The sequence below is a fragment of the Limulus polyphemus genome, unplaced genomic scaffold (genome assembly GCF_000517525.1).
Source record: "Limulus polyphemus unplaced genomic scaffold, Limulus_polyphemus-2.1.2 Scaffold1097, whole genome shotgun sequence".
In the NCBI taxonomy this organism is placed as follows: Eukaryota; Metazoa; Arthropoda; class Merostomata; order Xiphosura; family Limulidae; genus Limulus; species Limulus polyphemus.
The window spans coordinates 161,365-183,621 of NW_013666707.1; positions in this window are offsets into that span (position 1 = coordinate 161,365).

The window sequence follows — 22,257 nt, forward strand, 5'->3', positions numbered from 1 at the left end:
AAATGAAACAAGAGAAAGATTTAGGGATAAATATTGGGGCTGACAAAGTTCAGGCCTTGTATTGAAAGAAAAATGTGACTTCCAGATGAGAGAGAGGTCTTGTGGACACATATAATGGTACTTAGTAACAAATAAACTTTAACAGAAAACACTTCTCGTTAGATGCAAGAGATAAAGGGCACATTTTAGCCTAACTTCAGCACTAGCAAGCCCACCCTTTCTTCTGCTGTCCCTGCAGGAGAATGTCCTAGTTTTACATTCTCATGATCAGTTTGAAAAAGCTACTACATTTGGGCAAAAAGAAACTGTAGATAAAAAAAAAGAAGACTATAAATTAGAAGCTAAAGGTAGGAACAAAGATGGCAAGGAACACAGTCTACAAAACTAAAATTGCAATAACAAGTTATCAGGAAATGTTCACCAGTTGTAATAAACAATGATATATGTTTTCAACAGTTTAGACATGATAACAAAGGTCCTGACCTATTACTAACAATCTAGACCTGATATCAGCAGTCCTGACCAATTACCAACAGTCTAGACCTGATATCAACAGTCCTGATACATTACCATCAGTCTAGATCTCATGTCAACAGTCCTGATTCATTACCATCAGTCTAGATCTCATGTCAACAATCCTGATACATTACCATCAGTCTAGATCTCATGTCAACAGTCCTGATTCATTACCATCAGTCTAGATCTCATGTCAACAGTCCTGATTCATTACCATCAGTCTAGATCTCATGTCAACAGTCCTGATTCATTACCATCAGTCTAGACCTGATATCAGCAGTCCTGACCAATTACCAACAGTCTAGACCTGATATCAACAGTCCTGATTCATTACCATCAGTCTAGATCTCATGTCAAGTCCTGATTCATTACCATCTGTCTAGATCTCATGTCAACAGTCCTGATTCATTACCATCAGTCTAGACCTGATATCATCAGTCTAGATCTCATGTCAACAGTCCTGATTCATTACCAACAGTCTAGACCTGATATCATCAGTCTAGACCTCATGTCAACAGTCCTGGCATATTACCAACAGTCTAGACCTGATATCATCAGTCTAGACCTCATGTCAACAGTCCTGGCATATTACCAACAGTCTAGACCTCATTTCAACAGTCCTGGCCTATTACCAACAGTCTAGACCTGATATCAGTAGTCCTGACCTATTACCAACAGTCTAGACCTGATATAAACAGTTATGATCTATTACCAATAATCTAGACCTAATATCAGCAGTCCTAATATCAATAGTCTAGACTTGATATCAACAATTTTGACCTATTACTAACAGTCTGGACCTGATATCAGCAGCATTGTCCTATTACCAATAGTTTAGACCTGATATCAGCAGTCCTGACCTATTACCAATAGTTTAGACCTGATATCAGCAGTCCTGACCTATTAGCAATAGTCTAGACCTGATATCAATAATCCTGACCTATTACCAACAGTCTAGACCTGATATTAATAATCCTGGCCTATTACCAACAGTCTAGACCTGATATCAGTAGTCCTGACCTATTGACAAGTCTAGACTTGATATCAACAGTCCTGACCTATTACCAACAGTCCAGACCTGATATAAGTAGTCCTGACCTATTACCAACAGTCTAGACCTGATATAAGTAGTCCTGATCTGATATCAGTAATCCTGACCTATTGAGAACTGTCTAGACCTGATACAAGTAGTCCTGACCTGATATCAGTAGTCCTGACCTATTGACAACAGTCTAGACCTGATAACAGTAATCCTGACCTATTGACAACTGTCTAGACCTGATACAAGTAGTCCTGACCTGATATCAGTAGTCCTGACCTATTGACAACAGTCTAGACCTGATAACAGTAATCCTGACCTATTGACAACTGTCTAGACCTGATATAAGTAGTTCTGACCTGATATCAGTAGTCCTGACCTATTGACAACAGTCTAGACCTGATAACGGTAATCCTGACCAATTAGCAACTGTCTAGACTTGATATAAGTAGTCCTGACCTATTGACAACAGTCTAGACCTGATAACAGCAACTACAATAGTAGCTTGTCAACATCAAAATCTGAAACTGTTCATTGAAAATGGAAACTACTATTAACATTCCCAGCACTAAGATTGTTGAAACAATAGGTAAAAAAAAACAAATATTTGGTGGGAAGTGGAAACACTATATATATAACTGAGGTGCCATAATATTGTTGGAGTACTAACTAAAGAAACAGATGTCTGAAAAGTATCAAGTGTGAATTGTGAAACTAAATAAATGACTGGAAAAACTAGGCCTAAAAAAATACAATGTAACATTACAAAACCACCTGCTAAAGTGGGTTAAAGATTTATGTATTGTTTCAGTCTTTACTAACTGATATACATTAACATTACAAAACCAGCTGCATTTGTGTGCTAACTTTTATATTAGAATTAATATTTCACTCATGGGCTAAGAACCCCAGTAAAATGCATTGTACTTTTTGTGTGTGATCCTGTGTGCTAACTTATTTATCAGAATTAATATTCAATTCATGAACCACAAACCCCAGTAAAATTCAGTGGGCTAAATACAAATATTTGTATATTGTTTCAGTTGTCAATAAATGATAATGTCCATACGAATGACTGAATACAAATAAAATATCCTTTCTATAACCAACTCGATGCAACTGGTCGTGTAATGTTAATACATTTGTGGATACAAAGTAACTTGAGCTTTCACTAAAATGAGAAAAATAATGTATCACATGCTTCTGTGCAAATTGTCCCTATTTCCTTTATCATGATACACCAAGTACTCCAACTTAATTACACATAGGGAAGAGAGTTGGATTACATTACCTTAACTGTGACAATAGGATAAGAAAACAAAGGAAAATGTCTGGAAATTTAAAACTAGTAAGATCCAATATATTACTTAAACCACCAGAAGTTGTCTTTACATTTGAGCAAACAAGGTCTGTGTGTGTAATGATTTTTTTTTGTCTGAAATTGAAAAGATTTAATCTGTTATAAACACTTGTTAGGAACACTAGTGTGAACGTCATGTTTAATCTGTTATTAACACTTGGTAGGGACACTAGTGTGTTTGTTTGTACAAAGCTACACAATGGGCTATCTGTGCTCTGCCCACGATGAGTATCAAAACCCGGTTTCTAGCATTGTAAATGTGGACACTGGTGTGAATGTCACGTCTAATCTGTTATTAACACTTGGTAGGGATAATGGTGTGAACTTCATGTTTAATCTTATGTAAACACTTGGTAGGGACAATGGTGTGAACTTCATGTTTAATCTTATATAAACACTTGGTAGGGACAATGGTGTGAAAAAAATGTTTTGTTTGTGTCTAAGTGCACAACTAATAAATGGACTATCTCTGCTGTGTTCATCACAGATAATCAAAACCCAATTTTTCGCATTATATTAAGCTTTCTACTGAACTAATGGGGTCATATCTTCCAAGATATTAACCATCACTTACTTTTATATTCAAAAACAAACAAGAACAGCAAGGAATTAAAAAAAAGAAATGAAAACATCAAGGTGAAATATATTCTTTGTACCTCAGTTTATTGACGTTAAAGACAGCCTACACACATTTGATGTATACATATACACGTATTAAGTATACAAAAACAAAAGGAAACATCATACATATTTCTCACCTACTGCATGCAAGAAAACAATTAAAAATTTAAGAACTTACAATCTCGAAATGATAAACATTTTGTCAACCCCTTATCAGATCACTAAGTTACCTGCTTTCAGAGCCACACACACAAGGCCAGTGTGGACAATATGGCATAAAATAATTTTGAACTCAACATAAGCCACATTATAAGTTGTAATCAGAAAAAGGTTTAACAACTGAGATGTCAAGAATTAAGTAATTTTAAAAAATCTATCTTCATCACATTGCTTCCCATGTACAAAAAAATATAATGCAAATAGCTACTTACTTTTACCAAAATTATCGGTATTCTACTGGCTATTTATTTCTAGACTCATTTTTTTCTGTAATTCCTTTATTAACCCTGTCTGCTTAATGTTCGGCTTCTACACAATCTGACGTGATAAGTCTCTTGAGCTATATCCTCTCTAACAAGGATCATAGTTCACATAATAACAATCAAACGGCTTTCCAGCCCGACAGACAACTATACAGTCTATATCTCAGAAAACAGCCTGCAAAATTGCTGATAGTTAGAGCAAAATATATTGAAATTAAAAAATCAAAAAACAAAATTTCTAAAAATTTACCAAATATATGTCTTGTTACTCATATGTTCTTCATTAGCCAAAAAAAAGTTTTTTGTTTCATTAGTAACCAAACTGATGCTATACTATAAAAAAAAAAGAAGCTGAATGAATTTGTAGACTGTTATTATCACACATAAGAAACCCTACACAAGAATAATTACTTCTCTACAACTTTATTCTGTAACATGTTCAAGCTTGTAATTTCCACCACTACAGGTACAACTTCATGGTAATTCATAGTTCTTTTACTCTCTCAGCCGGCGGACAGGACAAAATCTGCGCTGGTGTCGAAAGAGACTAGATTTAAACCTAAAGGTTGCATGACAGACTGTGCATGTCAGTTTTTGTCCATGAATCTGCATATGTTGTTTCAAGTTTTGTTTGGCTTTAAAAGACTTTCCACAGATGGGACAGATCGGTAAGGACATAACATTGGCTCGACTCGATAACAGTGTTGACTCTCTTCCTTCCAACTGGTGGAGGCTGAGGAGATGTGGTTGATGCATTCCGTGCCCTGAAACAAGAATATGATAGATACATGTATCGTAAGTGAACATTACACAGTATATCTGTATTCATGTCGATAGGGTAACTTAAAATAATGTATATGTTTTTTAAAGGTTGCTAACCTAATTCAGCTAGACTAATGAAAGCTTATATTATTGGAAATTGCACTCCTCCATCAAGTTGTGGAGTGGGTTTTAGTATTCCTTACAAGCTATAATGTTTCACATCAATCATCAAGTTCATAAAATTGAAACTCCAGAATGAAGTTCAAAACTCATACCATGATACCAGTCACAGTTACTTCCATAAAATCTTTTACTTAAAATACATGTCTGTTTATCCTATTTCAAATTTTCATGAACCTTTAGTAACTTTTAGCTAAAACAAAATGAAGGTTAATTAGAGTACAAGTGACTTTTTGTGTACTTAAGAGTAAAAATCAAACCACTTGTACTTCCTTCTGTGATTAATATTCAGCTCTTTTAGAGCTTAATAAAAACTTCTGCAACATGCAATCAAAGTGCCATTGTCAAGGAATCAACTTTAATGAAGTTCTAGAAAAAACAGGATTGCCATAAACAACTAAATTTCAATTTCCAGATTAACTTGCAATGAAACATTTTCATGAAAGTAAATAATAGTTTTATCAACCAAGCAATATAAGATCATTAAATTTATGACAAGAAATATTTAAATGACAAAAAATACAATATTATTCAAATTACATAAACAATAATAGTTTCTTTATAAAACTGTATATGGTAATTTTCTTTTTGAAAAAAAAGGAGTTACAAAAAACCAAACAAATTATGAAACTAATGAACATATAGAACTTGAAAAGAATAAATTTCAACATCTTACACTTTGAAAATGGTTTAAGTATGATAACAAATCAATACTTAACATCTAAATAATTACAATATATAAGACTATTATGAACTTGTTCAGTATTCCATTGCACAAAACATTTTGTGGTTCTAATATGACAATGCATTAAGTTTACACTACATAACAATGCAGTTACTGATAAACAAAGATAAAATGGGCACAAATTGCCTAGTTCGGCGTGCCATCAGGTACTCGTATAGTTTCATCCCCGATAGCTTGAAGAGACAAGAAAAACAAGACCAACCTTTCTTACCTCCCTTTCGTACACACACTAAGTGAGAAGATCAAACATGTAGCCAAACGGTCCAAAATTGATGGCAGATGGAAATCTTACATAACACTCAGGTCTGTCTTTGTCAAAACTAAACACAAAATTGTTACTTATAAAATACAATGTTCCTGTAAACATTCCTATAATGGAGAAACTGAAAGACACTTTGGGGCAAGAATAAAAGAACATAAAGACTGATCAGAACACAGAATTTTGTCTTAGCAGATTGTGCCATATTTACTGGGCATAAAACAGAACGAGACAATTAAAGACACATCAACTCAGATTAATTCTAGAAAACAAGAAAAATCAAAGAATTTTTTTACATTAACGTGATGAAGCCATCACTTAAAAGAAACTCGGGCCTTGAAATCAGCCGTTTGTGTCAACCATTGGTCAAATCATCAACCGTTTCAAAATCTACATTACAGGAATCACCAATCACAGCATGTCCACCTTAATTCTCTCGGATAGTGCATAAACCCCTCCAAGTACCAGTGCAAGCTGCCCTGAAGATGAAAGTCTTTTGAAACACCATCCTTTCCATTTTCTACTTTTGCAGATTAGTCCTACGAGACTTTCTCCACAAGTATCACAAGGAACTCGTCAGTTGTTACCCATTTTACCATTGTTCATAACAAATACTCTGCCTACATCATCTATAGAAGAATGCAGCTATTATATGCATTTCTACAAATACACGTTAGGATATGTTATACAGATGATAATTACTGGTCATTTGTTTTAAGTAGCAACAGTAACATGTTAAACACCACATAAACATTTACATCATCACATAATAACATAGATTGAAACTTTATTTTATACAGAAACACCGTATGAATGGTTATTTTCTTTTCTTCTAGTTCAACACATTCGATATTTACAAATTCGTTTCATGTGATATTGAAGGTTTCTTTTATACACAAATGTACTGTGACAGTAAGGACATTCGTGAACTGTGTCTTCGTGGAATTCCTTATGTTGCATCAAAAACTTTTTACTCTTAAACACTTTTGGACACATATCGCACGAGAAGCTGTTGTTGTGATTTGTTATTGGTGACTCGGATAACATGCCCAACGTCCATTCTTGACAGAGATCTGGCGAGAATTGATAAAAAAAAACAAAAAACATTAGAGATAATACAGAATATTCAGTTTCTATTTTACCCTTATAAAGTATCTTAAAAGCAATACTTCAATCATGCTAAGCTTCTGACATGCGTTTTTTGGAAATTATTAAGTTGGATGTACTAGCAACAGAAATCAGCCATTCAATCTGTTAGTTAAATCTTCAATAATAAAGGTACACGTGTGTATGCACAGTTTTCACTACTCTGTCTTATGTAGACAGATATATGTCTTTACACCTTGATTTATAATTGGTCCCTTCACTTCTTCTTGATTTATAATCATTTCTAACATTTCTCCTTGTTTTATAGAAACCTGTATCAGTTCCTACATTACTCCTTGTTGTACAGATAGCTATATCAGTCCTTACATTTCTCCTTGCTTTATAGATAGCTATATCAGTTCCTACATTACTCCTTGTTGTATAGATAGCTGTATCAGTTCCTACATTTCTCCTTGTTGTATAGATAGCTGTATCAGTTCCTACATTTCTCCTTGTTTTATAGATAGCTGTATCAGTTCCTACATTACTCCTTGTTTTGAGATAGCTGTATCAGTTCCTACATTACTCCTTGTTGTACAGATAGCTATATCAGTCCTTACATTTCTCCTTGCTTTATAGATAGCTATATCAGTTCCTACATTATTCCTTGTTGTATAGATAGCTGTATCAGTTCCTACATTTCTCCTTGTTTTATAGATAGCTGTATCAGTTTCTATATTTCTCCTCATTATTAGCTGTATCAGTTCCTACATTACTCCTTGTTTTACAGGTAGCTGTATCAGTTCCTACATTACTCCTTGTTTTACAGGTAGCTGTATCAGTTCCTACATTACTCCTTGTTTTGAGATAGCTGTATCAGTTCCTACATTACTCCTTGTTGTATAGATAGCTGTATCAGTTCCTACATTACTCCTTGTTGTATAGATAGCTGTATCAGTTCCTACAATACTCCTTGTTGTATAGATAGCTGTATCAGTTCCTACATTACTCCTTGTTGTATAGATATCTGTATCAGTTCCTACATTACTCCTTGTTGTACAGATAGCTGTATCAGTTCCTACATTACTCCTTATTATTAGCTGTATTAGTCCCTATCAGAATTTACATAGTTTCTTATGCTCAAAATTGTATCAGCTCTCACATGGCTTCTTATTTAGATAAGATATATCAGTTCTCACGTGTCTCCTTATTTAGACAGACGTATCAGTTCTCATCTTGCTCCTTATTTGGATAGATGAATCAGATCCTACAGTGCTCCTTATTTGGACAGCTTTATCAGTTCAAATTTTATTAATGTTTTACTTAAATTTGTGAATTTATGTGTAAAAAGATTTTTATCCCAAGTGGGTGTTGTATCAATATTTATTCTTTCTCTTATATAAAAAAAATATATATACCTTTTTAATAAATTCCTTTTGAACAAATAACAAGAGCTGATCTTTATTTCTATTTTATCTATATAAATGAATCAGTTTTTAAACTGACTGGCCAGCAAAACCACACTATTTAAAGCAATCAATAGAACAAAACTTCACTAAACTTTTGTATACCTTGGAGATAACTGATTTCTTTATTCAGATCAGTAAAAAAAAAAAAAAAAAAAGGACAGATTCCTATTCTGTTTGTTATATAAACAATCTAGGTGAATAAAGCTGTTTCATCACAAACAAAACAAGTACGGGAGATCTTGTACCTGATTATATCCACAATTGATGTTATTGAATAAAATATATTTGTAGTATTTTGATTCAAACTGTCTTTCACTTATGTAGTTTTCACTTTTCACCTGGGTTTACCATGTGGCCACAGCGCTACGCTTGCATCCTGATTGTAGATGTCTGAGAAGATTACGTTTATACTTGATTTTAATGTTACAGTGCGGACATTGATGTTCATCAGCTTCATGTGTCTGTTTATGTTGCCACAAGTTGCGCTTTGCTTTAAATAACTTGCCACAGGTAGGACAAGGATAACAGAGTCGCTCTTCAATCTGTGTCCTCATGAAACCAACAGGAAATGCTTCAGAATGATATTGTAAATCTTCTAAGGCTGGAATATAGAACAAATATCATGTGAATCAAACTGATTCAGATGAACAAGCTACCTTCTTAAAAAGAATAAACAAAGTTTTGATAATCTGAAGACTTTCATTCTTATTCAGTAAATAAAACTCATATCTTAAACCAATGTTTCATCAAACTTTGCAAAATACCAAATGTACCAACACACCTCAATTCAAAACTTTATACAGCTTGCCAATATTTAATATCATACATTCATTATTAAATTAATATCAAACAACAGTCAAATTTTAATTTTCTTATGGATGTCTTTTACACCTCACTCATTTTTTTTTATAGATGTTTGTAAGTACTTTTGTTAGTCATGATTCTGTGAAAGGTGAGACCAGAAATTATATTACAAGTTTAGTTTTATGACTTGAATGTGTTAATTTATCTTTGTATCTAAACCCCATTATATCAACACACAGCACATAAAGCACACAATTTTCCCTGATTTCTAAATTTATCCCATGAAACGTGTGAACATTACCGAGACCTCTTGGGCAACCAGGAATCAGGTATAGGAGGAGTTGACAGTTTAAAATGATGCACTTTTTAAAAGTCTCTTAGTTACTTAAAAACGAGCCTTAAACAATAAAAGATTGGAACTAAACAAGGACGTTGAAAAGGAAGTGCTTGTCCTGAACTTGTGCTAATGTCGACAGGTTTGGTGATTTGCAACAACTTCACAGAGAACTCGAAGAACAAGCTCCGAAAGAAGCTACTGTCCACAATGAGGCTAAACCTGCTGCTTGAAAAACAGTCTGTAAAAACCTTCACACAGCAGCTAGCCAGAATAAAAAAATATATATAAAATATTGCCTGATGACGTAAATCTTTTAGTTACAGAAAATAATGGCCAGAAGCTTGAGGTGGGTGATGTTCTGATATAATCCACATTCTACAATTCCTGCATTACACCAAATAAAACCTCCATAGTGCAAGAATACAAGTAGGTGCAGGAACTAAAAGATATCTTAATGTATGAATCTATCCTGAAAAAATAAGTCCAATGATGAACAGTAATTATAAGTGCAATTGTCGAGTCATAAATCCAATACACACAAGTACATTAGACCCTATACAACTTTAGTCTGTTGGACTACATCAAATTATGTTGAATAAAGAACATTTATCTTGCATTTAGAAATAACTTTTTTAGAAGTTTAGATATAATTAATTAAATAGGCCAACTTAGTGAAAAAGAATAAAAAAAACTGTTTTATAAATATAATTAACTTGTCCAATTCTGATAAGAAAACAATTAAATAAAATCCTTTTAAAATATATTATAATTAAATTGGCTGACTCTGGTGTTAAACAATTAATAATTCACTACTTCAGAATGTTATAATTAAACCAATTAGCTCTGATAGAAAAAAACAATCAGTGTAACACAATCTATCAAAAAAAAAAAGTTTCAGAAATTGGTCAAATCATATATTCAAAAGAGGTAAGAACACAAAAATAAATTCCAATGTAAGACTCTTCAAATACCAGTTTTATCTATGTTATCCTTTTTTTTTCTTTTTCTCTCTTTCAGTACTGCTACATGTATATATAATTTATAGTTCACATCATAGTTTAGGTCTAATTTTTCCAGTAATTAATAAATACATATATTAACTGTTGTCCACATCATAGTTTAGGTCTAATTCTTCCAGTAATTAATAAATATATCAACTTTTGTCCACATCATAGTTTAGGTCTAATTCTTCTAGTAATTGATAAATATACATTAATTGTTGTCCACATTATTGCTTAGGGCTATTTCTTCCAGTAGCAATAAATATATATTAATTGTTGTACACATAATTGTTTAGGTCTATTTCTTCCAGTACTGATAAATAGTAAAAGTTAATTAACAGTTTGAAGTTTTTAACTGATGAGCTGACATCATGTTGAAGAGTTAAAAATTGTTGTGCTTATACTACATAAACAATCTTTTGCTTATTTATATTATGTCAGTTAAGTCATTCATAAGGAAGTTTGGAATGATTTTTAAGCACAAAACATTTCTTAAATGTGACAATGATTTTTTTTTTTAAATATACTGATGAGTTAAAACTTCTATTAATCTAGACAATGTATTTCTTTGTTTGTTGTTAAGCCTAAAGCTACACAGGACTATATGTACTATGTCCACCATAAGTATCAAAACTCTTTTTTTTTGTGTGTCTTGAGCCCTCAGACTTGCAGCCAAGTCACTAGTAGGGCTTTTAAAATGTAATAAAAAAATAATATCATTGTGTTTATTCTTTATTAAAGATAATTGGATCACACTTCTATAACATCAACTTTTAGAATTCAAAGAATATGAGAAAATTTAGAGCAAAGCACGTTACAGACTCATGGATTCTTTCACTTAATGTTTGTCAACTTCAAGTGGATTTTCTTACAGATTAGTTGTAAAAAAGCACTCACATAATTATATAAATCTAATATATATTATCTAATAGCACACAGAGAACCAATAGAATGTAATGTGCTTATGCTACCTCAAAACTGGCTGGGTTGTTAGTGGATTTTATTTACTATTCATCAGATAGTTTCACTTTATCAAAGTCAAGAAAACTTAGTAAGACTTTCAAAGAAGCAATGATTTATGTTTACACTATGGAGTTATTATTCACAATTCCAAACTCAACTAAATAGAGCATATAAGAAAAAAACTGAATCAGTGGGTAGTCATCAAATGTTCTGGTGTGAACATATTTACAAACATCTCTGTACACCAAACTAAAATTCTATCATCATGCCTTTAAAAAAAAAAAAAAAGGAAGTTACTACAGCCTTAAAATGAGTAAAATAACTAATACTAACACTTGTACTAAATATCAGTAAACAGTAAATTTTTTCACAATTCTATAAATTTCTCCTGAGGCATCTTGTTCAACAGCAGAGTTCATTAGCTGGGCTGGACAATGAGACAAAAGTTTATCTGAAATGTTATTTATATGTGCAGCAAACTACAGCTTTGAAAACAGCTAATTCTATTTCAAAGTAAGTGATTTATATTAATTGGTAAAAGGATCACTCAAGGAAAGAAGTGATAACTTGCTACATTAAAAAATGGTTATTTTTCTTTCAAAACAACTAAGCCATGGTGGAATTAAAATCACAGTTTATTGCACGACACTTAGCTAATAATGTATCATAAAATTACACAAGTGAGATTAAATTGATTTACGAGAAAGACAAAGAATGCTTTAATACAGTTAGAATATTGCTAGATTTACAGTTTTATTTGAAATACAATAAGTAGATATACTGGACGGATAATTTATCAATATACAATTTCATACCACCAACAGTATTAATATTTTAAAGAACTTATGGCAAGTATGATTAAACACCAGTGAAGATATAAATAAAGACGTTCACACAATCACAGTATTATTGTTTTAAAGAACTTATGGCAGGTATGATTAAACACCAGTGAAGATATAAATAAAGACATTCACACATTCACAGTATTATTGTTGTAAAGAACTTATGGCAGGTATGATTAAACACCAGTGAAGATATAAATAAAGACATTCACACAATCACAGTATTATTGTTTTAAAGAAATTATGGCAGGTATGATTAAACACCAGTGAAGATAAAAATAAATGAGTTCACACATTCACAGTATTATTATTATTTTAAAGAACTTACTGCTGGTATGATTAGACACCAGTGAAGATACAAATAAAGAATTTCACACAATTGCAGTATTATTATTAAACACCAGTAAATATATAATAAACAAGTTCACACAATCACAGTATTATTATTTTAAAGAACTCACTGCAGGTATAATTTAACACCAGTAAAGATATAAATAAATGATTTCACACCATCACGGTATTATTTTAAAGAACTAATGGCAGGTATGATTAAACACCAGTAAAGATATAATAAACAAGTTCACACCATCACAGTTATTTTAAAGAACTTATGGCAGGTTATGATTAAACACCAGTGAAGATATACATAAACAAATTCACACTATCACAGTATCATTATTTAAACAACTTATGACAGATATAATTTAACACCAGTAAAGATATAAATAAATGATTTCACGCTATCACAGTATTATTATTTTAAAGAACTTATGGCAGGTATGATTAAACACCAGTAAAGTTATAATAAACAAGTTCACACCACCACAGTATCATTATTTAAAACAACTTATGGCAGATATGGTTAAACACCAGTGAAGATGTAAATAAAGGAGTTCACACCACTGCAGCAGCTGAAAGCAGTTACAGTAGGGAGAACAACAATTATGCTTTTAATTCAGCATCTTTGCAGAACACCAGCAATGCTCAGAGAGCTTCTTGAAGAAGCAAATTCTAACTTTTTCAGCTTTTGCTTGAAAAATCCACATACCTGCTCTAGTTTTCACTAACTAGAACTCCCCTTCCTCACTCCCCCTCCCCAAAAAGAATTCTCAAGAAAGTTTAAACTTTAAAAGCAGACACCTTCCGTAGATGAATAGATAGATGCTGCCACAAGTAACGTTTTTCCTTGAAGAGTTTACCACACATGGGACATGGGTACTTGTGACGCCTGTCAAACTTGTGCCTGATGAAACCAGTTAAGAGCCCTTCTGATGGAACATGAAGATACTGTGAACAACCTGGAACCAAGTAAAAGCAATATGTACAATTTCACATACAATAGACATGAATTCTTATAAATCAAATAGCTAGGTATTGTTTTCCATAACAAATAGTTTATGGAAAACTTGAGGTTTGTTGGAAAACATTGAACATCTTAACCTCCTCTAATACATCCTAAACGGACCCTGACACCAAGATAGCTGGCACATTTATATTGTCATATAATGATAGTACCTTTTGGCTAATAATGAGCAACATGACAATGACAAAATACTTCAATTAAACTATGCAACAATTTGTTTAGGCACTGGTACAACTTCAAATGTGTGCAACAATACAAATATAATGGTGATCACTCTTATTGAAAAAAAAAGATTAGATTTCAACATACTACGTTAACTTTCAGTTAGCATAGTTCGTTAACTATACTACAAGTCTCACAATATTTACATCTGAGGTATTAAAAACTGTTGTAAAAACCCATAGTTTATTGACAATACTACAAGTTTTACAATATTTATGCCTGACCTGTTAAAAACTGCTAGAAAAACCCAAGGTTCATGAACAGTACTACAAGTGTTACAATATTATTAATGCCCGAGCAATTAAAAACTGATTTAAAACCCACAGTTCATTAATAATACCACAAGTCTTACAACATTCATGTCTGAGCCATTGAAAACTGCTGTAAAAATGATACAATAAAATGCTCAATATATATACATGCGTTTCACATACGAAATACGGTTTCAAGAACAAGCAGGACTAGAACAAAACCCACATAAGTACTAAATTTGTCCTTCATAACTTGTTTACTTTTACCTTGTCCTTTAACTTTAAGTTTTGTCAGGAAAAATTTGAGTTAAAGTCAGTTTCTTTCTTTTGATCAATTCTTTCAAAAAATGTCAGTAATAATGATTCAAACATATAAATTTAAAATAAATAGTATCATGTTAAAAACACTTAATACCGTTGTCCTTGAGACTGACATTTACCAAAAACAGCATAAAAAAAATACTGCATTACAAACCCAACATTGGCTAAGAACAAAAATCAAAGACCATGCCCCATCAACAGTCTTTCACCACATTCAAAAATTCTGTTTCACTTAAAAAAAAAAGAAAGAAATGGGGGTGGGTGTATTTTATCCATAAAAATCTTCAGTACCATCCAAATCACATACTGTACCTCATAAACACATGTGTGTGTGTGTGATCAATCAATTTGTAACAACGTATTTACTGTTTGGCTACTTTTAACAAAATTAATGAATTACAACAAAACAAAATAATATGCTTGACAACATGGAAACAGAAAATACTCCCAGATGCTGGTCAAAGCTCACTGTTTGTTAGTTTGAGTATCACAGATATAACCAATCAAAACCATTCTACTCAGTTACTATTCAAATAACATATGAAAACTGTTTGAAGACTAAAGAATGTTTTGTTTAGGAAGTATCAAAGAATCAGAGATACATCTTGGTGAACAAAGACATGTTTTCAGAAACTTCTAAGTTTTCATGTAGGTTACCAGGATTTAAACACTGGAGATGATAAAAAGTGATTTAATCCTTCATCTTCCTTTATAATCACCTTCTTGAAAAATCTTTAAAAACTATATATTTAATGGGACAGAGTCAAATTCTGTAGAAATGCTAAGGACCAAGGATGAACCTGTAATCAGATTACAAGATAATGTTGCTTAACTAATAATCTATGTTATTTTCAATGAAGTTAATTTGTATAAATGTTGTACAACAGTATGGGACTAACAGACAAATATCATATGTAATACAGTCACCACAAATAAACTCAGGTCACACTGAAGGCTTACTTAAGGCTGAATTTTTTGTTTTTGTTTTTTTTCCTGTAAATATTTCTTGTTCACATTTATGGGGAAAAAATTAAACAAAATTTGGTGAGAAGGTTCAAATACATTTTCAAAAACAAATTACATTTTGATTTTTATATTTTAGCTAATGATGTTACAAAGAATGAAAACAAATGCTAGAACTACAACAGAAATTAACCACAATATTAAAACTGTAATCAATTAAACTATAGTGATTGTAAATCACAGACAAGCTCATATGAAAATGAATTGAAAAACACAGAATCAAACAAAAACAAACAGGTGAAAGCTATTTTAATGGTACAGTTTATTACAACATAAGTCATGTGAAGAATGTAAATAAATAGTAATACAGGTTAGATACAGTATTAATCACTGACTTCTAATACAACACATCTCGATCATTGCGTATTGACAAGAAAATTTAGCACTTCTTGGAAAGTTACAACTTAGAGAAATTCTATAAAACAAAAACACAAAACTTCTGAAGTATGGCAAAATGTAACATTTCAATATAACTTTAACTGGTTTACCCAAAATTGTAAGAAAATAAAGAGAAGTACTACAAATTTCAAAGCAAAGTTCACTTAAAAATATTCTCTAAATAAACTCTTAACATTTAAATTGATCGACAAATGATGAATAATCCACTAACGTAGATGTAATTTCCTTGGTGGATATGAGCGACAATTCTTCCACACATTTTCAACGATAGAATACCTTAAGAGGAGCTCAACTACACAATAACTGCAGAACACCAAATTTATACGGTTACAATTTTTGACACTTTACCATTGTTCCGTTATTATGGGTCTAAGCCTTATTTTATATGACACAGTATTGTGTATTTACCTACAAACAGAAAGACTTTTCTTTTTATAAATACCCTCATGCATACCCCAAATATAGAAACTGTGCAACCCAATTTTAAAAGGGGGTAAGTTCTCCTATCAAGGATAAGAACTAGTCATGATTAAACAGAAATACTTTGAAGTATTAACTCTGAATACAGCCTACACAAAAGCAACAAAACATGGTTGTAGTATGACACTACTGTGATGGAAGTGAAAAACCAAACCAAAATAAAATAACTTCTTTCAGGATAAGCACAGTAAGTTGGCAAATTATAAAAATATTTTATATAAGATATATAAATAGTGTTCTTTTGAATGGGCCCACTCACAAATCTGTTACAACAAGTTTTAAGGTCAGAACTACTACTACTACATGTATTACGATGGCAAATGAAAGCCACAGCTATAATATATGTATAATAAATCATGTCATTTAAAGAACAACCCATTTGTAAAAATGTGTTACACCAACATGAATAACAGAATTACTTGTTTTACATATAACTTGAACAACAGAACAGTCAAAACGTTTTACACAAGCTTGCCTTTTACTTCATCATCCCTTAACTTTTACCTTATCACTCCTTACAATGAAAAAAACTTTATTTTACTTTATGTAGTTTAAATTCCTGTTTCCGTCTCTTGTTTATTAATTTAAATATTTATTTTGTTTCTGGTTACAAGGAGTTTTTGAGGTCTTATAATTGCATAATGATTTTTTTTATAGATTGTTTAGGAAAAAATTTGAATAATATAAAATGCAAGTTAGGCAATATTAGAGAAAATTGTTGACTGATTACTGAGTTTGTTACAGAGATAGTTTGATTGCCAAGTGTTACAGCAATGGTATAATAACTGAGTTAGTATGTTTATTAGTCAGTTCATCTATTACTTCAGCTCAGTGAATATTGAGCTTGCATTTCAATAAAGTACAAGAGATACAAGAAAGTGTCTCACACACACAAGAGAAGTTAGCATCTAAGTGAAATTGTCGTATTAATGTCTGTAGTGATCTTAGGCCTATTTAGCAAACATTAGTTAAGCTAAACTTGTATAATTTATAACCAAAGAAATAAAATGCTTTCATTGTCACTATGTATGTTAGACTTTGCATTTTTTTTTCTTACCAGATAATCAAACAAAAACCTACCAAATAACAGAAACTACTAAAACACTGATGTCAAAAAATAAGATTATTTTGGTAAAAATAAAACAGAAAACCAAAATCAAACTTCAACATGATGACATGTGCATGAAGCAAGACAAGTAATTTACCAAGAAGTGATGAAACAGTGATAAGATCAATTTTTTGTTGTTGAATTTTATGCATTCCTAACTTAGTGATAAACTAAAGGAAATGAATCTGCTCAACACCATGACCACCAACACTTGCAATACTTTAAATTAGTAGTGCGAGTGACTGTCATATTATAATACCCTGATGGTTGAAAGCATGTTCAGTGATAAGATTTGAACCTGCAATCTGCAGATTGTGAGTCAAGTGCCTGAACCACCAGGCCCAAAAAAATATCAAGGAGACAAATAATTAGAAGAAGGAAACAGAAAATGAAATCAAAATTTAAAAGAAATAGACATAAAATTTAAAAAATTCAAGGAGAAATAGATAAGGTTTCAAGACAGGAATTACAAGAACAAAACAAGGTTTATAAATAAAAATATTTTAAGTGAATGCAGGATTGAAGAAGACATGTAAAATAGTCCAACTGTGTTATAACAAAACTGAAGTGAAAAAACAACAACAATATAAAAACAAATGTCACACACCCAAGTCAAACCTTTGAACTAACTGCATATCCCTGACAAATATAATTTAAAAAATTTAAAGTGGTTAATATTAATAAAAAGGTAAAACAAAAGAAACAATTCAAGAGTGAGTCAACAATATGCTAAGTGCTGACTAGTAGTATATGATGGTAACTCACCAAGACTGCCCTCTATTTATGAGGTGTGGGGTATATTTTCTTTTTAATGTTTTTCAAATCCAGAAGTACATATATCACAGATTGGGAACCACTGGTCTTTACCATGCGGAACAGAAAACTCCATATGGTCTACTGCTACTGTTCTCTCATCTTTAACTATTATCACCACTTCATTAAGTTTCAGACTTTAACAGACCAGTTCAACAACATCACTCAATCAATAAACCAACAGGCTATGATAGAAAGGTACTATAGGAAGCATATCAGGTACTGTTTGAAGTCATTTCCAGAGGGAATAGGTGGAAGAGTGCAACAGCTTATTCATCTTGTTGAACACTTAAAAACTAGCTTTAAAAACATAAAGTAAGCCTCCTAAAGAGAGCTGTTATAACTGCTAGCCATCAGATCTGAAGTGTCACATCAATAGACAAAGTACAAAGCCTGAGCTTAAACTTGTCAAAAGACTTGCTCCATGTGAAATGATCAATTCATTGACTGCAACCAATTCATGGATTCCATAGTGGATGAGGACAAGTGAATTAACCTAAATCAAAGTCGGTGTACATCTTTAAAGGAAGCTGTTCAGTTGGTGATAGAAGAATCAGTTAAAGTCAAAGATAAATAACTAAAAGCACAACCCAGAAATTATGTTATCGTCAGATCAAGTAGAGTGGAAACATCAACTCCCTCTGACAGAAGTCTAGAAGAACCCAAAGAATTAATCACACAACTGATAACTCAAAATGGAAGAATGGACATTAAGTGCTTTAACTGCAACTTAAAAGTACATATTGCCATAAACTGTGGACAAAAGTCTTTAAGAAATAAAAACATCTCCCAAAGGATGATAGAAGAAGCTATAAATGTAGAGAACTAGGATAATATAGTCAAGACTGTGATAAATTGAGAAATGATAATAAAAATAAACTGAGTCAATACCCTGAGGATAAATCCTAGAGCCCAAACAGAACAAAGAACTAACAAGATATTGGAAAATAGGAATAAATTAGATTTAACAAGTAAATTTCAGTTGAGAATACTCCATCAGCTTCACTAAGGAGACCAATAGTTAAAAGAAACAAGTCTACAAGGCAATGGATTCACACCTCGCAACATGTTGATCAACACTGATTCTATTGTATAATTTAATCTGATAATAAAAAGTAGAAACTACCTTCAGAGATAAGGAAAGAGAATGGATGGATGCAAACACTAAATGGTTGTAAAGTCACAACAAGAAAAAGGTCGAAGACATCCTGCATGTCCGAAGCTTCTCTACACAACGTGTGGGTAATTGATGTGGAGGAAATGCATAAGTTGTTCCTAATTAATCCTTGTAGGAGTAGGAGTGTTTTAATTCTTGGCAGTATAACTGACTTCCTTGATGTCACTGGAAGTTTAATCTCTGGTGATGTAATTTTCACATAATGTACAAGAATGTCCTTGGCATAGACTATGAAACTCTTTGAAGCAAGTCTGATCTCATGTTTTTGTTTCAGTGCAAAGTCTATTTTCAACTCCATCATCGATCTAATGAGATATTTTATTCATGCTTCTCAAATTGAAATCCACTGTAGAAGGTTTTCTTTGAGCAAATCATGCAGTCTGTGTCATTGATCAATTGTTAGACCTTCAAATCTCTTGTAAATAAGGTGATAAGTTCCCCTTATATGAAGATTTGACATCAGATTTCCTATGTCTGGTTTCTGAGGTGACTATTTTCAAAGTTCTGTGACATGGAAGTACTACTAGTAGCCTCACATCTTGTAATGTTCCATCCATGACTGACTTGAATTTCATGGTGTGTTCATGGCCCTGATGATGACACCCTAATTTTTCTGATCCACAAAAGTTCTTCCAACCAGTAAACCTTAAGGACAAAGCTGGTGTAACCTTACATTTTGTCTTCTAATGGTAATCATTGTGAATGCTTATGCATTGATTGTTATTATTAGATTTGTTAACTCTTATTTTAATTCATTTGTCACTCTTGTATGCTTTGATAAAACTTCTCTTTCCCACACGTCTTGGTGTTAAGATGTTTGATTCATGAGATTCTGAAACAATTCCTTGTTTTATATGGCTTTAAGTGTGTGGTTTTATGTCTTCTATTTCTTTGAAAGCCTCAGCATGTTTCACAACTGGGAAGCATCTCACCAACTGACATATTGGGGTTATTTGTCATGTTAGGCAAGTTAATGTGATAATGGTTGGAGACGGCTTGAATGGGTAATGAAGAAAAACTTTAATATATGTTTAACATAACAGCAAATGTACAACGTTTCGACAAGATTTTGTAATCATCAGGTACAAGTTAATGTGATAATGGTTGGAGACGGCTTGAATGGGTAATGAAGAAAAACTTAACATAACAGCAAATGTACAATGTTTCGACAAGATTTTGTCATCATCAGGTACAAGTTAATGTGATGGCAAAATCAAAATCAACAACCAAATGATTTTAGCAGAGAATTTCTGTGACTAAATGGATGGGGGGTGGGTTCCCTCTTCTGGTTGTGTGAGGAACTAAATGATTTGTTATCATTATTGCATTTTACTTCTTATGTAGTGATGAAATAACTACACAATGGCACCTTTTCACAGAAAAAAAATCACAACAAAAAAGTAACGAGTGATAAAAGCAACAGTTCTTTCTTCTGGATTAGTCTAACCTGGTTGTTAATAGCACAAGGGTCATACTTCTGGTAACAACGTTTCCTTACAGTAAGTATCACCTGAAGACCTTGTTAGGCCTACCTCATCCAACAATTCTCCTTGAAAATAACAGTCCGAGCTGCCTAACAACATTTTGTAGAACATGTAATCAAAGGCATAGAAATTGATCTACATGAAGTGACCTGGTAGCATTTAAAAAATTCTCCTTAAAATAATGGCCTGAGCTGCCTAACAATACTTTGTAAAACACGTAATCAAAGGCAGAGAACACTTTCTGCTTGAAGTGTCCTAGTATTAGAAACAATCAGTAGAGTTTGGCACACTTACCAAAAACAAAATGATGTATTTCAAATTTACATTTGATTAGGTCCAGGACAGGAGGTGACTTCTGGTATAAAACAAAAAGCCCCCAAGACAGTTACTTGTGACAGACCAAAAATACATCCAAAATACACTCCTAAATCAAAATATGAAATGGACTGATTAAGAGAAGTGCAAAGATAAAAAGTATATCTGCAGCCTAGTGTTATTTTTATCAGTTTCTTTAGGCCTAAAAAAATCTTGCTGCTCCAGCTTGGGTATGTTATGGCAATACATAAAGGACATTTTTTTTTAGCTTTTTGTCCATACGACTCTACATAAAGACGTTAATACACTTTGGAAGGAGTTTAAAATTCAAAGCAAATGATAAAAACAATTGTAGTTTTATTAATTTCAGGATCACAGAAACCTAAAAAATTCATATTTTTAAGATTTACTTTTCAAATTTAAAACAGATACACAAATCATCAGATCTATAAACTTCAAATTATCATATTAGTAATTTTATAAAGAATCATATAAAACCACCAGCAATGAACCAATGAAGTAATACTTGATAGAAAGTTGAAAATTAAACCTTGAGAAATCATTTATAACTTTATTGACCAATATTATTATTTTTTGATGATGTTTCAGTAAAAAGAGAGCTTAAACCATGATCTTTTTTAAATAAAAATTTTAAAAATTTACCATCCCATATAAACAAAAAGTTTCACATTACTTTTGTCTATCTACGATTGTTTCTGAAAAAACAATGAATAAAACATCTATTTCAATTTCTACATTACCGAGGCTTCGGGTTCCTCAAAGTTCTTGTCTAAATAATATTTCTGTACTATTTTAAATTGATTTCTTAGACTAC